The sequence below is a fragment of the Pleurodeles waltl genome, chromosome 11 (genome assembly GCF_031143425.1).
Source record: "Pleurodeles waltl isolate 20211129_DDA chromosome 11, aPleWal1.hap1.20221129, whole genome shotgun sequence".
Classification (NCBI taxonomy): domain Eukaryota; kingdom Metazoa; phylum Chordata; class Amphibia; order Caudata; family Salamandridae; genus Pleurodeles; species Pleurodeles waltl.
In genome coordinates, this window is record NC_090450.1 from 694,156,524 (window position 1) to 694,177,875 (window position 21,352).

Genomic DNA, 21,352 nt, shown 5'->3' on the forward strand with positions numbered 1-21,352 from the left:
TGGGCACAAAGCCCCCTCCAGAACCAGTGGAGATTTACATCCACTACCTCAGTCCTTGGCAGGATGAAGCACTCTGGGCACAAAGCCCCCTCCAGAACCAGTGGAGAATGTTATCGACTTGAGAGACTGTGGCTTTGCACTCCCCAGGATTGAACAGTGGGCAAACCACCCACTGTAGAGACTTGAGAGACTGTGGCTTTGCACTCCCCAGGATTAAACAGTGGGCAAACCACCCACTGTAGAGACTTGAGAGACTGTGGCTTTGCACTCCCCAGGATTGCACTGTGGGCATGGAGCCCCCTCGTGGATCTGGCATCGTGCACTCAACCGGCTGAGGTGCCTCCCCTTCCCCCTGAGGTGCCTGTTTTATTTCCAACTCATGCCCCTGCAGTGTTCTCTCCGTCTTGTTCGGGTATCTTGTGTGGGCCTCGCCCATGCCTTTTGGGCCCAGTGATCCACGGACTATGATGGTGGAATCCCTTGGACTTGTGTTCTTGGTGTATATAACTGTATATAGTATAAATGTATATATTTGTATATATTTTTGATTCATGTCTTTGAATATATCACAATTATTCGACTCATTTCCTTTTGCCCTTGCGTTCTTCCAGGGGGGGTTGGGGAGTGTAACTGTGATGTATCAACATGTACTTGTGTGTGTTTTGTAGTGGGTGAGGGTGAGGTGGGGATGTTGCGTGTGTGTGTCAATGTTTTTTCCCTCCCCCCCCTGTGTCGTAGGTGCAGTACTAACCGTTGTCTTCGCCGCCGGCGTTCGTGCTCCTGGTAGATGAGCAGGAAGATAAAGGCTGGCAGAATTTGGAGCTCCGGTTCCATGGCGTCCCGGTTCCTCGTGGGGTGTGTGGAGGTGAGCATTTTCCCTTCCAAGTCCTGTTTCCGCCATGTTTTTGTTCGCAGTGAATCCGCCCCGGAAAAGGTGGTGGATTGGTGGGTTGTAATACTGTGGGCGGTACATTGTCCTCCGCCTGTCTGTTGGCGGTTACCGCCGCGGTGTTTGTTTGTACCGCCGTGGCAGTCGGAGTGTTAAAGTGGCTGTCTATGTTGGCGGTTTCCGCCATAGTCGTAATTCAATTTTTTTTCCCGCCGGCCTGTTGGCAGTTTTACCTCTGCTTTAACACCGACCGCCAGGGTTGTAATGACCACCTATGTGTTTTACTCACTCCTGGCTTACATCGGTTTGGTGTGTAGGGCTGCACAGCGCATGAGTGGTGTATCTGCACTGGGTGCATGCATGCCTGGGAAAGATACAATAGAGGTATCATAAAGGTAGTGTGCAGTGTGTGCATGTTGAATGCATGTGCTGGGTCTATAAGTGGTACAGTGCATGAGGGGTGTAGTGCTTTGCAGTGTGCGCAGGATAAAATGGATGTGCTAGGTGTATGTGTACCTGTGAGTGGTACAATACAAGAAGGGTGCAGTGCATGCACATGAAATGTATGTGCTGGATGAGTGTGTATCTAAAAGTGGTAGAGTACATGAAGGATGCAGTGCTGTGCAGTGTGTGCATGCTGTATACATGCACTGGGAGTATGGTAGGCTGTGAATGGTACAATACCTGGAGGATCCTGGGTCCCATTTTGGGCAACCCAGGCCTGTATGATGAAGCATGAGCAGACAAGGTAGAGGAATCCCCCAGAAAAATATGTTATTGTTGCATTCCTGCAAGTTAGCTAGGACAGCACTGGAGACGGGAGAGACAGGCGTCTCCCTGTACAATCCAAAGATGTTCTTTGATTCAGTGGGAGGTCACAGGGAAGGGGCCTGGGTACATCTCAGGAAGGAGAAGGGGCTGATAACAGAATCATAAAGAGTAGGGCTGGGGACTTGAGCTAACCTTTTGATACACATATCACTGTGGCTGAGTGTGAGCTTTGGAATCGCTCCTGCTGTGCTAGACTGCTTTCAAGAGGAAGCAAGAGCAGAGAATTGGGCACTTCAAAAGAAGCAGACCCCCAATACAAACTTCAAAGACACAGAATCTAAACCAAATTTGGTGTCTGGAAATGGGCTATAAGAAGGGGAGCTTAAAACCCCAAAATGTTCATATACCAAGCATCAAGATGGGCTGAGTGAGGGGGGAAGCTCTGCAGGACTTCTGCCTGTGACCAAGATTGGGGGCCAAGGCCTGCTATTCTTCGTGTTGAATGAGGGGACATCACACAGGAAATCCAAGTACACCTGTTCTGGAGCACCAAGACCAGGGTGCCCTGTAAGGAAGAGGAGAGTGTTGGAGTGTGCAAGGTCTAGTTGGGCGCCCTGTTGAGTTGACTCCCTTTGCAAGGTGTGAGGAAACAGCTGTTGCACCAATCAAGTCGTTGTCAGTGTGCAGGAAGAAGTCAGCGACTCTTGCATGCCAAAGGAGGGCTGCCATGAACTAAGCTGTGTGCATCACTGTGCCAAATGGGCTGGAGGCCATGCACACTGAGGAGCTGTGACCCCCTATGGAAGAGGGGGCCCCCGCATGAAGACTGGCATGCTGTGATGTCCGTAGCCCTTGAGCATGGTCAGCTGGAAACTGGTTTATCGGGAGGGGCTGCTGCTGAGGACTTTGCTGTGCGTAGCAGGCTGCAGCTCTTGAACATGGAAGATACAGTGACCCCGTACGCCAAAAGGGGTCACAGAGAGCAACATGACTTGCGATCTGATCTACAATCACCTGCTGGGAAGTGAGGCTGTGGTGGGAGCACCGGCTCTGTTACCAAGATGAGGGACCTACTGCAGAAACGCTGCATAACCACCCCCAGTGGGATGGATTGGACACTTACCCTGCAATGAGCAGCTACAAAGAACCTCTTGTCACTTCATTGGGCTACAGCATGTGAGGAACTCTGCGCCCGCTGAGTGGAGCCTGCTTGGGCTGTATGCGCTAAATTCACCTCTTTCATCTGCTGCCACTCAGAGTGCCCGTGGATGGGAAGTGCTCAGGGACCCTGGACACTCCAAGGTTGCAGGTGCTGGTAAGAATGATTTTGACCCAGTTTTCCCTGGGATTCTTGCTTGCTGTGGTGCTGGAACACTGTTGATTTTAAAGTAGAGTTAAAATGAACTCTTGAGACTTAGACTAGTGGAGCTTACCCTAGATGTTGCCTATTGTGAATGCAAAATAACCACTATCGCTGGGAACGAGTAGGAAGAGAGACCAGGGGACCGACTAAAGAAATACCAGAGTCCCGACCTCAAGGGGATTGTGCAGTTGTCTCTGAATGTCACACTTTTCCTTTGTGTTGGTAGTAGTAGAAATTAAATACCTGTTTTCATAAAAGTGAGTATTTATCTCGACAATTATTTATTTCTGCTTCTGCACACATTTTGAATTATGAGCCAGTGTCCAGTTCCCTGTATCCACCTTATGTACTGAGTGTTCAGTGCATAAGGGCTACCTGGCCAAGTTGCTAAGAATCCATAGTCGGGCCCCGGGACATCAGGACTAAAAGGGGCTCTAACCCTACGGTTGGGCCAGTAAGTCATGCTTGCCCCATTGTGCTCTGAAAGGGGTTCTGAAAAACCTCCACACACAAAGCTGACTGATTTAGACCCATGTAAAAAGGTCTCCAGGGCAAGCCTTCAGTGTGATCCTTTTAGTGGGCGCCAGCCAAAAAAGTGGTACAGTATGTAGCTAGTTGTGTGAGAACTCCTCCAGATGAAGAGGTCTGGGAGACAAAGCGGAATGCCCGAACCTCTCCTTAAAGGATAAGGTGAGCCTTACCTATGAGATCGACAATATGATGGCCACCTTTCTAGTAAAATTCATCAAGGATCCAAGAAAGGAACAGATCATACCAGGCACCCATGCTAGGACAAACTCACAGATTTCCCAGAAAATGTTGTTTCAGATAGGCGTAAAAGGTTATTATCTTCTAGGGCAATGCCAACTGAACACTGCCAATGGACCAGAGAAGATTACTCCTCACTGAGGTGGAGCCCAAACTTTGCAACCTTGACTCATTTGAGGTAGGATTAGTGGCACAGTGAGGCTTGTTCAGGAACCCTTTCCTGAAGGAACTAGGACATTATGCCATTCCTGGATTAGGCCTTGGGGTCTGCAAAGATGGTGTTCTCACCTAAGGTTTTCTCAGGGGCAGAGTAGAAGGTGCTCTACTGGCTAGAACTTCAAGCAAAGCTCTCAAAAAGATCACGGTTTAGGAAGTTCAGATAGTGCCAATAGCTTCTTCCCCTCAAGAAGAGCAACTGAGGGGCCCATCAAGGCTTCCATGTTGCCCCTAATACACCCAGAGGTGCACCTGGATATTGGACTATCTTTTCTTCCCACATAAGTCTCAGGGAGGTTGGTGGTATTCGCTCAGTGTTGTGGCACCCTTACAGGGGATGCGTAGGTTCCGCAATCTGTTAAGGAGTTTCGGTAGTTCCAGATAGTGTTTTATGGCACCTCACCATAGGAGGTAAGACCCCCAAAGGCCAACGTTCTCAGAATACAAGATAGTTATATTAGAGCGAGAGATCCCCTCCATGGAAGAGAAGGTCTCATAATAAACATGGAGAAATCTAAACTGGTACCTTAACAGAGAACCACATTTTGTGATAGATTCTGTGGAGGCAACACTGAAATCTCCTGCAGAGAAAGATTTCTCAGGAGTTGATGCAGACTATTTTCAAGGAGAGAATCTCCTTTTGACACCTGGCAGGATTTGGGGGCCTACTGGCATCCTTATACCAAGCCATTTTTCTGCATTTGCTACACTACAGTGCCCTGCAGAGACTCAAGGCCTCCCATCTGAGGAGGGATCTCATCTATTTGGAGTCAGTGACCCTATCATCTGAAGCCAGGTCAGAGATTTATTGGTGGCTGCACCACATAGAAGCCTGGAACAGAAAAGCTAGCTTTGGCTCAACATCAGACCTGATGATAGAGTCTTGCACCACATGTGGAGAGTGTGCTACAGGAGGTCTATGGCGTGGAGAGAATCTTGTACATTACAAACTGCTTGACACAGTGGTGGGGTCCTTTGTGGTTAAATGCATGGCAAATCACAGATTCATGCTGCATTTTTAAAAATGGTCAACGTCTTGGCAGTAATATATATATATACAAAGCTCCTCAGCTGACACGTTCACAGGACTAGTATAGTTACATAGGTTTAATTGCAGTATGTGCTGTCTCTAGTCAAAAATGTTCATTAATATCATGCAAAGTGACTTTAGTCACAATAATGTAGCATTTATATAGCACTTGCTACTTTATGACAGAAGTTTAGAAACTTGACACATTCTAAAATAAAATGCTTGATTACAACAAGCAACGAGCGAGACCGCTGGGTGTTGTCAATGCTTGCTAGCTCGCTGAGACAGGGTCTGCATGATATGTCTGGTTATGAATGAAAAACAGACAACTGTGACTGGAACCATGATCCTTGTGTTTTACATGACGCCCACATGCAGCATGCTGGATCCTGGGTAGGGAGTTTGAGCATCTGCACCTTTTGAGGACTTGATAAAAAACATACCACAGAACTGGGTTATACTATTCCAGACATTGTTAGGCATGCAAAGCTTCAAAACTCCACAGATAAGGCAGCTCGTGCTATTTAAAGAGTATATTATTGTGACCAAGAGCCATTTTGCACATCACTAATGAGCTTTGACTAGTGACAGTGTATGAAAGTGAAATATTAGTTAGGGTCAATGGTAGTGGACATAAGTAAAAAAGTCACTAGCTTGCTATGTCTAGTCAAAGGTTAAGTAATTAAAACCTGAGTTCAACCTCTAATGGCTAAGGCACAGAGCAGACAGGCTTAAGTTAAGGAAAAAGTGTAAAGCTTTTAGAATTACAAAAAGATTTAAAAAATCAAAAACACCTCACTATAGAAATCTAGCTCAAATTTATAAAACTACAGAAAGTTTAAATGAACAAAATGACAACAAAAGAACAAAAATCCAATGAAGGGAACCATATAGAGGAACTTTTAAAGATTTAAGTGGAAAAAGTGACAAGAAGTGCAAAGTGGCAGTGGCAGTGGCAGTCAACGGTCACAGTACACCAGGACCTAGGAGTGATTTGAGGCTGACCACAGTGGAGCACAGGTAGGATACACAAAGTAGACTGGCCCCCTCTAAGGCCTGGAAGTAGGGAGTTTCCAAAATGTTTTCAAGCCCTAATCTGAATAGGAACTTTGGCATTTTTCAAGAAAAAACTGCTCTCCAAGTGGGACAAACTTGAGACTCATTACAATGCTGTGGAATGGACTGTCAGATACATTTCACAGCCACTGCCCTTGAAACTCAGGAGCAAACGTTTTAAAGAATATTCCCAAACAACCAAAGGAATACTCTTTCGAGGCCCCTAAGACCTCAAGTGGAGCACTTAGAGACTTTCAGGGTGTCAGTTAGAGGTCAACAGCAAAGTCCATTCCAGGTCCAGTGCTATTGGTCAGCTAAGATTCTTCACAAAAATGTCCTCTTCAGCTTGTTGTTGTTGTTCCCAGAGCCACCCAGGGGATCAGCCTTATGATCCTTGGTGATCTTTCGGTCCTTGGATTTCAAGTGGAAGTAGGTCAAACCTCTTCAGCCCCTTGTGACGGCATAGAAGCCAAGTGCAGCAAGTTCAGTCCATCTGGTATTCTTTTACAAGTTCAGCAGTGTTCTAAAGGGATACCTTGTGGTGACACAGTTATGGCTAGCTATTGGGTATGGATGACTTCTGATCACTCCTTAACCAATGTTAGTTCCTGGATTCATCCAAGAATTTGAATAGACGCCTCATCCACTGATCGTGGCATGCTTCATCATAGGCAGTCTATCCACACCCTGGTAAGATGATACTCTCAGGGCGAATTCAACCAAAATTCTTCGGAGTACATATATAAAATATCAGCAGAATACAAGCAGGGATCTTTTTTTATAAAAATACCCATTGGTATACCCCAAGGATATCCTTTATTAGAGGGTATCAAAGGTATGAATAAAAACAGATTTTTGGGGTCTCTTATGGACACAATGTTCCAAGGGACCCTAATCCATAGGCTGACTGCAGGGTAGATTATTGATATACGACAGATACAAAATTTTGATCCTCTCTCTTCTCTGACTGTAGTTTTGGTGGCTTAGCTACTTTAATGTGTATGACCAAAATGTTATGTGCCAGAGCATTTTCAAGATGGTGAAAGTCATTGGCTCTGAGGTCTGGAGGTGTGTGTGGGAGTGTCATAGACAAATCACCAGTGTCCTCCCACATTTAACACTAAAATCCAGTTTGAAGCAGGCTCTGTACCCACAACAAACCCAAAGACAGAAGTCTGATAGGACAAAAGCAAGGACCTTCAGCAACCAGAGGATACACAAGGATTTTCTTGCATCCTGTCTCTCCCTTTCAAGGGTGCCCCAAGTGTTACATGTTGCTCAAAAGACCTGTCAAGAAAACGTTGACATTGTAATGCCAAAAAAGACACCCACCACCCCCACTCTGAATATTTTGTGGAGTTAAGAGAAGTCATCTTTGCCCATTCAGGTCTGGTTTGTTTTTGCTCCTGGGAGGCATTTCATAGGCTTCAGAACAGGCTAGGAGGTGGCATAGGCTTATGCTAATTAGCTATCTGACAGATTAAACCCCTCTGATGGCCCTACGGAGTAAGGGTCGTCGGAGGCAGACCTTTTATTCAGCACACCATATTTAGATAGGCTGAATTAGAAGTCAGTTTTCACTGCCGTTCACTACCAGGAAAACCTGGGCAGTAAGGGGCAGTGACAACAGCTAAATGCTCCCTACATCATAGGAGAGGATTCCCATGGTGAGGGAAGCATTTTAGTTTTGAAGTTTAGTTAGTGCAGTGAAACTAAAACAGTTCAGTGCAGGGCTCCGCCATGTTGATGGAGCCCTGCACCAAACTGTAGACAGCATTGACAGGAACTGCTGTGACACCAGATCTTGCCAGTCTTTTAGAAATGGCTGCCAGCTTGTCGGTCATTTCTACATTTGGCAGGCAGGACCTCCATCAGGCCGATAGAGTGATTTATTCCATCTTCCTGACAGAGAAATGAACTACCCGCCATAATATAAATTAGGCCCTATGTATTTTAATATGTACTGTTATCTGTTGTTCTACAGGACACCTAGGCCTGCCACAGTGAAAAAGGCTTTTCAGATATGGATATGGTAAAGTTAATTTTCCATATGTCCTAATTTTAAATACAATGAACTCTATCTTGTGGGTTACAATATTTACATAGGGCTCACTTAGTAATATTTAAAAGGGAGGTTTTTCCTATTATAAAGGGTTATTTTAATAGGTTGCATCACACATTTTAAACTAAAGTAATCGGGCTATAATATGCTAGCTGAAGCCATGTTTGCTTTTGTCGCATCAGTGGATGGTACAATAAGTGCTGCAGTCCACAGGTGACATTTAACTTTTCATGCTATGGGTGTATTTCCACACCAGATACTATGGCCTCCAGGAGAACAAAATACTTTTTTTTCAGTAATGCCTTATGCGGTAGAGACTCTATCTAGCCGCATATTCCTTACCTTAGAAGAATCTCTAGACAGACTGGATCTATAATTTTTTCAAACAGTTCTTCTGCACTCCTCTAGGTGATGTTGTTCGGCTCTGCATTGTCATCATCGATTTAGTCCACGCTGGGAGTGAAGTTCATGCTGCCTATATAGGCGTCACACCAGCAAGCTGACATCAGTTAGTTTTCTTGACCTTTCCACACTATAAGAAAAGAGCCGGGAAGGTGGCTGATGTACAAGTGTTCAGACACAAAAGCAAAGTGCATGTCATGATGGACCTGACTGTCCAGCAATAGTGTTTGTTACATGTGTGCAGAGATGCCAACATTGCAGCCTGATAGATGTCCGGCCAGGACTCAGAAAGCTAAAGCAACGGTCACAGCTTTGGCTCCAGTAGAATAAGCATTCAACCCCTCAAGGAGTTGCTTCTTTCCAAATGTGCAGTAGATCTTAATATCTTAATGCAGAGCACAATCCAGCTTGAGGTGATCCCTTTCTGCACAGCCTTCCTTGGTTTTGACCCAATGAGCCCAATGAAAAGTTTATCATCCACACAGAACTCTCTGCTACAATCAATGTAGAATGACAACCCACATTTTGGATCCAGTCAGTGGAGTCTCTCCTCTTGTTTGGAAGGGTGAGGCAAGGCAAAGAAGGTAGGCAAGGTGATGGTCTGTAGCACATGAAAAGGTGTCACCACTTTTGGGAGGAAAGAGGCATGTGTTCTCAGCACCAGTTTGTCTGGGAAGAAAGATGTGTAAGAAGGGTGCCCTGAAAGTGCATGTAGCTCACTCATCCTCCTGACCGATGTAATAGCTACCAGAAAGGTTGTTTTTAGGTTAATATGCAAGAACAGCAATTGTGCAAAGGGGCTCGAAGGGCATACACATAAGGAAGGTTTAAAACTAGGTTCAGGTCCCACTGGGTCATGATGAAGGGTTTTGGAGGGAATGCATGCTGTAGTTGCATTAGAAAACGAGTCACAATAGTTGAAATGTACAGGGAGGGCTGATCCAGCAACCACAAGAATGCAGGAGGTCAAAAATGATCAATTATCACTGCTCAGTTTCCCCTCATAAAGACGGAGCATACACAGGTTCGGGTGCAGGACCCTCCCCTGTTGCTGCAACAGTAGAGTCTTCTGAAGGGGCAGTCTTGACGGGAGGACCGATGCTCAGGAGTTCTGGATACCATACTCTCCTTGCCCAATCCAGAGCCACAAGAATAACTTGGGTCTGGTTGTTTTTCATCTTCTTGAGAACTCTGGGCAGGAGTGGTATTGACAGAAAGGCATACATGAGGCCTGAGCTCCACTTGAGACAAAAACTGTCTGCAAATGAGTGTGGTCTTGGAAACTCCAGCTCTGGATGGAGCAGCCATTTGTGATCCGCTAGGCATCAATGGTGAGTTTGTCCGCTCTGGCTTACAGAGAGACCACCTGTTGCTGAATCACCAGGGAAGTGCCCTGACATTCCAGTCATGTCCAGTGAAGCAGAGCCTCTTAACACAGGTTCCATGACTCCACTTCGCCCTAATTGATGCATACCACATGGAAGTGGTGTTGTCCATGAGCACCTGATCTAGCCTCCACAAGGTTGAAGGAAGAAAGCCTTTCATTGCCAGTCGGATTGCTCTCAACTCCAGCAAGATGATGTGGAGCTGAGACTCCACCTGCAATCAGAGTCCTCTGATCTCCACGTCTCCAAGATGGCCCCTGCAGCCTAGGAGTGACACATCTGTTACTACACTCACCTCTGGTTGAGGAAGGGAGGAGTCTATCGCTAAATGAATTTCAGTCTGTCAGCAACCATTGCAGATCTTTTGCAGTTCCCTCTGATATCTAGACCAAGTTGGAGAGATTCCACGGGTGCTGCACCTGCTGAGACTTCAGGTCCCACTGCAGAGCTTGCATATGATAGTGGACGTGTTACCAGCAGGATGCAGGAGTCCTTCAGGCCCAGCAACCTCTATGTCAGTCTCTCCAAACTCCAGGTTAGAGGCTGAAACATCAGAATCATAGCCCAAATATCCTAGACTCACTATTCTGGAGAAAAGACCCAAACTTCACTGTATCCAGAACAGCTCAGATGAGAGGGAGCAGCAGAGAGGGAGTCAGGTGTGATTTTGGCCCATTTATAGTAAAACCCGGTGAATGCAGAAGGTGCATTTTACTCTGGAGGTGGGAGATAACTGCCTGGGATGAGCCTGCCTTCAACAGCCAGTAGTCGTGGTAGGGGAAGATTGGAACCCCTGACCTCTGCATGTGTGCTGCACCTACTGCCATTACTTTGGTGAACACCCAAGGGGCACGAGTAAGGGCAAAAGGGAGCACAGTAGCCATGGAAGGGGCAAAAGGCAGAATGAGGACGGCATGAGGCCATGGAGAGACCCAAGGAACTAGGAGTGGCTCGGCTGTCCTTAAAGTGCTCCAGTGCTGAATCAGCCTTGCCTTCGAAGAGACAGGTGCTATTGAAGGGTATGTTTATAAGAGATGCCTGGAGATCCCTCGAAAAGCCGGTCGATCTCAACCAGGCGTGGCATCTGAGTGCCACTGAAGATGAGATCACTCTGCCTAGCAAGTTGGTTGTAGCCAGTCTGTAGCTACGGTGAACTCTGCTGCATCTCTGCAATAGCCTGTGACAGTATTGCTCGTGCCTCCTCTGAAACTATGGGCAGCACTTGCATATTCAAATCCCAAGCCATGTTGTGAATCAGTCCAAAAGGCATACAGTGTTTTGCCAGCTGCACTGCATGGCTAGAGGAAGAGAACATTCTCTTGCCAAAAATGTCTGGCCTCTTCGACTCCCTATCCGATGATGCGGTAGAGAATACGCCAGAGTTTATTTTGTAGGTGGAGGCCTGGACAACCAGATTCTCCAGGGTGGGGAGCTTGGTGAGAAAAGCTGGGTCCCAAGGAGTTGGGCGATGGTGGTTGATAATTGTTCTGTGCACAGGCACACCTATGCAAGGCTCGTCCTAGGCTCCAAGCAGGGAATCTGTGATGGCTTCATTAAAAGAGAGAAGGGGTTCTGAGGGAGTGACCCCCAGCTGAAGCACCTCTATCAAGACATTGGTCTTAACTGCCACTAAGGGAAGCTGACAGTCTAAGATCTCAGCCACCATCCCCACCTGCACAAACAAAGGAGGTCCCTTCCTCCGTAGACACACGAGGAGTAGAGACCAAGCCAGTTTCTGGTGAGGCGTCCAAAGCATTGGTAGGCTCCAGTTCCTCATACCATATGTCATCGGCCTCCTCAAGGAAGTTGTAGCTATAAGGGCCTCAGATCCTCCCCAATCATAATCCTGTTCAAGCCTGTCAAAAGAAAGGGGGCACTTGCTCTGACTCGGAAGGTCGAGTTCCAGCCGGCATGAATCGGCTCTAGGTGATGCCGGTCCAAATCCGTATCAGAGTTGGATGTGATGATGGGGTTGGCACCAACGCACGATGAAAGGAGCACTGGGAATGGCATCACTGGAACAGGATTCGAGCCATTCTGAAGCCATCACCGGATCCAGGGGGCCTGACTCGTGCCGAGAGAGGTCCAGTTGGTGGAAATCATGTGGGGGCATCTGTCAAACCCTTCTGAGCAGAAGGGGCTCAAGAGGGTTCTGCCTGCCCAAAAATTAGGTGCATGGCCAACCAGGTAACTAGGCATACCAGATAGGGGTCTGTCACAGACATCTGTCTGTGGCAAGATCCACAGGGATTAATCTGCACCGGTTTCTTGGGAGACAACTCTAACACTGGAAGACAAGTCTTGAAAGAAGCAACGTCTAAAAAAGCCGGTGAGAATATGACTCGAGGTAGCTCTCTACAGATCTGCACACACTGGCTGTCGGAGAAAGAAAAGAACTGATGTCAGTTCTCAGGGTTGGTATCTACATAGGCAATGTGCACATCACTTCCAGTACGGTTACCAACATGGAGCCAAATGACACTACCTACCGATGCACAGTCATAGTGCTCAAAAAGTATTCGGATCCAGTTTGACTCCTGGAGATTATTCGAAGGTAAGGAATCTGCGGCTAGAAGGCTTTATCAGATAAATTGAGCACGCCAATGAGAGATTAACCAATTTCTACTTATTGTAGGGGTCAGAGCACATATGACTGGGCACTGGACAGCAGTGTCACAGCAGTGGTGTAACATGAGCACTTGCAGCCCCCCGCAGGTGCGAGGGGACCCCGAAGCTCCAAGGGGCCCCCTCTGCAAAACTGGTAGGTGGTGGGCTGGGGAGAAGGGCCCCCATCCATGTACTTTGCAGGGAGTCCCCTTAAGCTTCATTATGTCACTCTGTCCCAGTTTCAGAGTCTACTAACCAGCAATAAAATAGATGAAAAAATGAGGGTGACCATGCAGAATGGGACATTTGTACACAGGTGGCACATACTGTGATGAAATAAATCTCTGATGACAACATATGAGACCGACTGGCATTGGCAGGGCTTATTGTATTTTGTCGATATTTTGCATATTTAATACAATTACATAAAAAAGACGTTGCATGCTGGCAAGGCGACATCTACTTGCTTTACCAAAGCATGTTTTAAGTACAAAAGGATGGCGAAACAGGTAAAGTTGTCTCTTCGCCAGACCAAGAAACAAGGTATTATAGTTACTTGTGATGCCTTTATTCACTCTTCTGTGGTAGTTCATGAAAGAAAGCATTTTCCTACCCTGAATGTCACAGAGGGAGGCGTGGACTTATGTCCTAAAATGCTGCAGACCTTTGCATGTGTGCTTTGGGTGTAGGTGTGCGTGGTGCATCAGGAAGGAGTCAAGGCTGCATGAGTCAGAGTCTACATAGAATGTAAGCAGGTGACGTCTGACGGCTCTCCCGTCCCTTTTCCCAGTAAACCTCTGAATCTGCTAATCCTCCCGTCTTCTCTTATTCATGTTCATGAACTGCCCAGACTACACCGAAGGCATAACAAGCATGAGCTTTGGGCCTGCCACACCTGCGACCACAAAGCTTGCAAGGAGCAGGTACTTACAGGTAACAGATGATCCCTGGACACACCTTGGGTTTAAGGAAAGGGGGACGAAACAAAATGGAAGGAATCAGTGGTGATAGCAGAGGCTGAAGAAGGATTAAAAGATAACTTTGCTTTACAAAACTTCTTATTAAATAGACAATACCTGGAATATCAGATTGGTGATACAGGGGTCTTCCCTGGAATTCTTCTAAAGAAGTGAGGTATTAAATGAATGTACTTTATTGATTCATTCATGTATGTACGTATTTTGTATAGCCACTTTACAGTACTCAGTTCATGGGCTTGCAGGGGTTCGGCTGACCACTGTAGGAGCGATGGAGACCTCATCACGGAAAGGGTGCTCTCTCCCTATACAGCAACCTGTAGGGAACCCTCACTGTTCCACATAGACTAAGAATACAGGGAGCTCCTTTTCACTAGAGAAGGGAAACCCCTCCCACTTACACACTATTGCATTTAGAAAGCCCACATTGGCTAGGAATAAGGTTACCAGAGGACTCCATTTCATCAGTGGCACTATTTAACAGTAAAGGTTTTCCTTCTTCAAACTACTGTCATTTAGAACTTTTTGCTCAGTGGTTCGGTTTAGGTGGACTAGACTACTACTCCCAGTATGCAGTGGATTGTTAAATGGCACCCAGGGTGGGAAAATGACGTCCCTGCTGATATTGAGCCTTGAAATAAACTTACCTAGGAAGACCATGGCAGGGATCCAGCATTTAACAAGCAATGTGTTTGTAAAACTCGCACGACCTGCTCTAACAAAGTATGAGTGACCGGCTACTTTACATACAGAGTCAGCGGCTCTCTGTGTAGAAATAGTGGCGTGGATAAGTTCCCTTCTCAGCCAGGGGTGGCTTTTGGGCGGTGCGAGCAGTGCGCCCGCACCGGTCCCGACCTCAGGGGGGGGTGTTGTGTTTATCAATAACTTGCGATTTAAAAGCACCTGCTGAAAAGGTCCTTGTGCGTTTAGCCTTCAAGAAACAACTAAAATGTCAAGATACTTCTTGTGATTAATGTTCCTGCTAGAGAGAGAGATGGGAGTTTTGGCTAGTAGCAGCTTTGATTCAACTTAAAGTAGCATAGAGGTTTAATATGCCTACTGCAAAAAACAGAACTATGGGGCATATTTAAGAAAAGTGGTGCTGCACACAATGCAACGCCACTTTGCTTGCACCCCTTAGCGCCCCCTAACGCCACCATGTGTGCATCATATTTAAAATACTGTGTACCATGGCGGTAGTTAGGGTACTAGCATCAGAACTGTTTACACTAGTCTGGCCGCTTTGCAGGATTAGTGTCAATTTAATCTTGCAAAGCACCCAGAGGCCCATTATAATCAATGGATGCCTCCTTTTAATGCCTGCTCTGAGCAGGTGTTAAAAGTGCAGGAAAAAAAATGACGCAAAGAAATCTAACAGATTTCTTTGTGTCATTCCCCCGCCCCCTAACTGGGGGAAGCCCCCTTTGCATACATTATGCCTGGCGCAGGCATAATGTAGAGCAAAGGGTTACAAATTGGCGCTATGCATGCATTGCGCCTCTTTGTATATATGCTGCAGCGTTTTGGGCCTTCTAACGCCCCATTAGTGTAAAAAATGACACTAATGTGGTGTTAGAGTGGCATTAGGGGTTCTTAAATATACCCCTATGGCAGTGCTTAATTTGTGTTTGTTGTTTCCTGTGCGGAGCACCAGCACTTATTTTTGAGGGCCAGCGCTTATTTTTCTGCCTCAAACATTTACTGCAAGAAAAAGACACACATGGGAAAGACGGAGAAAGAGAAAAACAAAAAAGCGTCACAATGGGGAAAAAGCGGAAATCCGCAAGAGTGAGCTGAAGGGGGAGGGAGTGCCTGTAAATGGATTGTAGCAGGTGCAGCCAGTCCTTTAGGGCGGTGGGGCCATGCCCCCCACCATTTGCTCCTCATGAAGAGTGTCTGTCAGGCTGAGCAAAGGTCACCCTGACAGACACTCTTCATGTTCAGGTCAGGCAGCCATGAGCAGACATTCACGATTTGCGCAAACTCCTGGCTGCCTGAGCTGAACTTTGCTGGGCTGAAGAGGTTACAGCTCCTATGGGCGTGACCTCCTCGGCTCAGCAAATGTGGCTCGAGGCCCTACCCTGGGTGATGAGTAAAGCGTCATCCATTGACTTCGACCTGGGCGCTTCAGGTTTAAGCCCTGAAGTGCCCAGGGTGAGTGTCAATCAGTGACACTTCATCACAGAGTGGGGTGGGGTCAGCAGTCTCACTGACCCCATCCCACTCTGTGACGAAGTTGGGAGTGCTGCCTTCCCTCATTGGCTGACCTAAGGTCAGTCAGTGAGGGAAGGCAGCAGTCCCAACCCTCCTGGGACCTCCGAGGCTGAAGGTAAGTGCGTGTGTGTGCTTTTCAATTAATGTTTGGTGCATGCATTTATGTTTGAATGTTGATGAGTTTTGTTAATGGATGTGCGTGTGTGCGTGCGTATGAAAGTGTGAGTGTGCTTCCCGCCTGCCTCCCTCCCTCCTAAAACTGCCAGCCACCACTGGATTGAAGAGGCCAGAGATGGCTTTAGGATTATGCTGCCTCTGTATTCAGTGTTCACACATTTAACTGCAGCAGCCACAAGTTTAAGAGGAGCGCTTTGGGCACCAGCACCTTTTTATTTACAAATTAAGCCCTGCCCTATGGGGCATATTAGAAAAAAGTGGCGCTGCACACAGTTCTGCACCACTTTTCTTGCGCCCTTTAGCACCCTCCTAACACCATGTGTGCATCATATTTAAAATACTGCTCAGACGGCGGTAGATTGGGGACTAGCGTCAGATTTTTTTATGCCAGTCCGGTGCTTTGCAGGATTAGCATAAAAAATGTTGACGCTAATCCTGCGAAACACCTGAGGGCCCATTGTAACCAATGGAAGCCTCCTTTTAATGCCTGCTGTGAGCATGCATTAAAAGTGCATTAAAAGTGCTGGAAAAAAATGACGCAAAGAAATCTGTCAGATTTCTTTGCGCCATTCCCCCCCCCCCCCCACCTAACAGGGGTATGCCCCCTTTGCATACATTATGCCTGGCACAGGCATAATGTAGCGCAAAAGGTTACAAAGTGGTGCAGTGTTTTTGGCCTTCTAACGCCACATTAGCTTAAAGAAATTACACTAATATGGCGCTAGAATGGCATTAGGGGCTCTTACATTTGCCTCTAAGGGGCATATTTGAAAAAAGTGGCGCTGCACACAGTGCTGCACCACTTTTCTTGCACCCCTTAGCGCTCCCTTAACACCACCATGTGTGTGCTGTATTTAAAATATGGCGCAACATGGCGGTAGTTAGCAGACTAGTGTCCGAATTTTTGATGCTAGTCTGGCGCTTTGCAGGATTCGCGTAAAAAATGTTGATACTTATCCTGCAAAGCACCCATAGGCCCCTTGTAACCAACAGACGTCTCCTTTTAACGCCTGCTCTGAGCAGGCGTTAAAAGTGCAGGAAAAAAACAGCACAAAGAAATCTGGCAGATTTCTTTGCGCCATTTTTTTGGCCCTCCCTAACGGGGGAATGCCACCTTTGCATACATTATCCCTGGTGCAGGCATAATATAGCGCAAAGTGATACAAAGTGGCGCAATGTATGCATTGCGCCACTTTGTAAATATGGCGCAGCGTTTTGGGCTTTCTAACGCCACATTAACATAAAAAAATGACGCTAATGTGGTGTTAGAATGGCGTTAGGGGCTCTTAAATATGCCCCTATATTTTATGTGGCTAGCTGAGTGGATTAATAAAACCAGCCTTTACAAGTGTTTTAAAACACATGAATGTATGTGAAAGAGGAGCTATGGAGAGATAAGGGGCACATTTGCCGGGTGGTAGTGAGTGAAACCGATGAGAAGTTTATGGGATGGGGGGGCGCCACAATAAAATGTCGCACAGGGCGCCACCAGTCCTAAAGCAGGCCCTGTTCTCCGCAAATAAGACTTCTATTTGTAGACATCGGGAAATGTTCTGAAGCCTCAATTCAGTGAGTGCCTGACCAGCGCGACAGAGAAAACACAAATCAATATATAGCTTATGGGCACAATAAAAAAATATTTTCTTCAGCATTTCGTGTCTCTTTCTCAACAGCTCTAGGATAAAATCGCAAAATATTGCCCCTTGGGGCGGCGCGCCATATTATGCAGCCGGTGGCCTTAGCTGACCTGGCCTATGTTTCACCTTGGCACCAGGCCTCAAGCGTGTTATGGGGGTGTGGCAGGCTGCAGACTCAGAGGAAGGATACATGCCCACCCAAGAACCGTTGCCTGCCTGCTTGGCAGCCTGGCAATTAGAGCGCCGAGCCGTGAAATCCTGCGACGCGTAATTACAGGTGAGTGCACTGTATTGGGAAACAAATCCACAGTCTTCCAAACAGCACTAATCAGTTTTTGCGTAATCGTATGTGACGGTTTTTAAGTTTCTGTTTTATTTTCATTTTAAATCCCTGTGCAGTGGTTTATGTGTAAATAAAGCTGTGGGATCGATGACATGATACTGTTTTTTTCTTTGGTCTTGGGAACTGAGGTGCTCTACTTCAGTTCAAAGGGGTTTACAAATAATTTGATGGGGGGTGTGAGGGGAGGTCGGGAGTCGCATTTTATAGAGGGTTGGAAAAAAGCTGCCGCGGCCTTGCCTATTTTCCCAGCCAGCCACAATGTGCTGTTCGTCGTTATTCCCTGAGTATTAGCCCAAATGAAATGAAATGCTCTGGCAAACACTGTTTTGGTTTCCAGCATTGCAGGAACATTTTATGCATTTTTTGTTCCTTCTGTCTGAGAGGTTCAGCAGTGAAGACCAGCCAATGATCAGATTCTGGTCCTCTTTGTGTTCATTTTCATAGTAAGCAAGGTGATTGCACATTATAATTTTTTTGTCCTCAGGATTCATGTCACTACCATGTCAAGCACAATGTACATTATTAGCATATGCTCCAGAATGTATACATGCAATTGATAAAAGACCGTATAAAAGGTACATGTCACATCTAACGCCTCGATACTCGCACCAGTTCAGTACCGTCCTCTTTGATTTGGGCTACACCGTATGGACAATGGACCTAGTATTACTTATTAAGGGCTAAGTGTGGTCACACTGTGGTTGCATAGTCGCTGGCACGCTGGCCATAGACCACCTCACGTAAGAACTGTGACTGCAGTAGAAAGTTTAGAAGTATGTAGAAGTAGGGTTAGTCTGATGTGGTCTAGCGCACTTTGATGGGGTAAGGAAAAGGCACGGACAGATGTGTTCAATGCTGTTGCCCATTGTGTTAGAGGAGACGATCACAGAAGGAACCACATAAGAGGAGATTATAAAGACAACATGTTATTTTGGCAAACGTTCAAAAAGGTATATTTCAAACATGTTAACATTTCTTCTGATTTTGTTGGTAAAATTCTTAAAACAGAATGTCCAAGTGCAGTCTATGTCATTTGCATGGGAACTATGGCACTGATAGTCTCCAGAGCTACTTTATACAAGTAATTCTATGAGACTATAATGGAGGTCTGGCTTTTCGACAGATAGAGAGGTATAAACTGACTGCACAATTACAGCCCACAATCAACTGTCTAACTCCAAGTTCAGGAATCCATGCACTGCAGTTGAGAGAATGCTTTCTATGAGGCCTGTAGGTGTCACCATGGTTGGCCCCACCAGACAGACAAATTCACACACTTCTAGATTTCTCAGCAGTTACCCTAAATATTGGGAAACAATATTGGGACTAGGTGAGATACCACCTTTCCTTCCCATGTGACTTCTGTTTTAGACAACCTGTAGTTTTCCTTTTATACCAATGATAAAGGGTTTGGACAATGGCTATATCACTCAGATCTTAAATTGGGCATCCTATATGAAGGGGCAAGTGTTACTCCACTAGACGAATCACAAAGAAATAAAGTGACTAGTCATCTTTCCCTTATCTGATGCATTTTCAATGAAAAACAAGGTAGGAAAGGTATATCAAACTATAACAACTTTGGGCAAATTACACTCCACCCAGAAATCTGTATAAATGTCGAAGTGGGAGAGTGAGATGGTACTTGACTCCTGTTTGTTTGAATGTAATGCTTGGCACATATGAGGCTTAGTTGAGGAATGTGGAGAAAAGAGTACAATTACCCACGTGGGTCACGTTGAAAGTTCCAACTTTTTGGAAGGAAATCTTGAGCAATCCCGGTAATTACTAACATTGAGTTACCAATGGACCTACTCATGCTAATGTTTGGGGACACTGGGGAGAACCTTGAATATTCCCTTACCAACACTACAGGTAAGCTTCTAACTCACAGGTTATTGACAGCAGGGTTCACAAAGTCTCACTCATGGAAATTGAATGCCTCTTCACCAATATCAATACCTCGTCATCACTGTGAATGTGTTGGCCAAAGTTGTGGTCACTTTATGCTTCAGAGAAGCTATCTGCATTAGCTAGAGATCTGGTAAGCAGGTTTGAATGAATAGGGAGCCCATTCCAAACATATATTAAGGGTGCGAGTAGTCTTCAACGTGGGCTGGGCTATATGTTGAAAACTGTATATAGCCAAGGATGTTCCAACCAAGCAAATCCTCTGGGTTAGCAACAAATATTAGAAGAGAATATGATTTGTACATTGCTTGAATATGTGCTGCTTTACAGGGAATTACACCTTACATTTATTATACGGCTTGTAGTCACATAGCACTGCTTTCATGTTCCTTTTGCTAGAGATGACCTGTACATTCTCACCTAGTGAGTATGAACACTGCATTTAAGCCACTTGTGTACCTCTGCATTAAACGTTATAAAACTGAAAATAAAGCTACCAGAAAAATATTCTTCAAAAACGCCACAAATGATGCCTGTGGTCTTGCCATAGAACAAAGACTTCTCTAACTTACGCAGATGACAGATGTTTTAAGGCATGGGCAAAGTGAGCGATTGTTCAAGGCTCCCACTTTCCATAGGGCCCCGGTAAAGTGAACGAGACTGTGAAAATTCCTGCCATAATAACATTGCTCATAAAATCAGCTTCTTTTCTCTAATTTGGCAGCCAAGAATGTTTAACAAAAACGTAGGGCCAAATTTTGGTAAGGGTTAGCTCTGCAGCAAAGTGATGCAAAGTGATACAAAGCATTGCAAATTCTTGCAAGGGTATTTACATTTTAGTGCAAAAAGTATTTTACACTGGAAAGGCACGCTGTCCTTAGTGCAAATAGTGCTTTACATGACTTTGCATCAAGGGGGAGCTACTTGGGAATACTAGTGCAAGCACTCATAGTTTTTTTACACAAAGCCCAATATACTAAGCCAGTCAGACTGGGCATGGCATAAAAAATAATGCCTCTTAGAACCAAGCATCAGCATGAAGAAATGTTTTAATTCCTTCAACAATTCCACACATTACATGTTTATTGCACTGTACAGCACACACACAATGTGTGGAATGTTTAAGAATTGCCTAGGCATAGGATGTGGTACTGGAAGAGTATGTTTCCAGAACAAATTATATTCTAGACAGCATGCATCTGCCTCTCTGCGAAGGTGTAAAGATTGTGTGCGTGGTGTGTCAGCTTGTTTGTGCACCAGCACGGGGGTAGTCACTAGTGAGCAGAAGCAGGCCATTTATATCAAATATGGTTCTGTTCTGCTTTCTCCCCATTTAGCAACCCAGTCCAGCAGCTCTGGTTGCTCAACTGCTTTGTGCTTAACTAATAATAAATTTGCCCCTTACTCTGTATGTCAGGCGTACCTTCTTGCTCTCAGGCCGTTGGTGACAATTAAGTTGACACATAGGTCCTCATTACAACCCTGGCGGTCGGTGTTAAAGGCCGGTGGTAAAAAAAATGAGATCATGACATCGGCGGAAACCG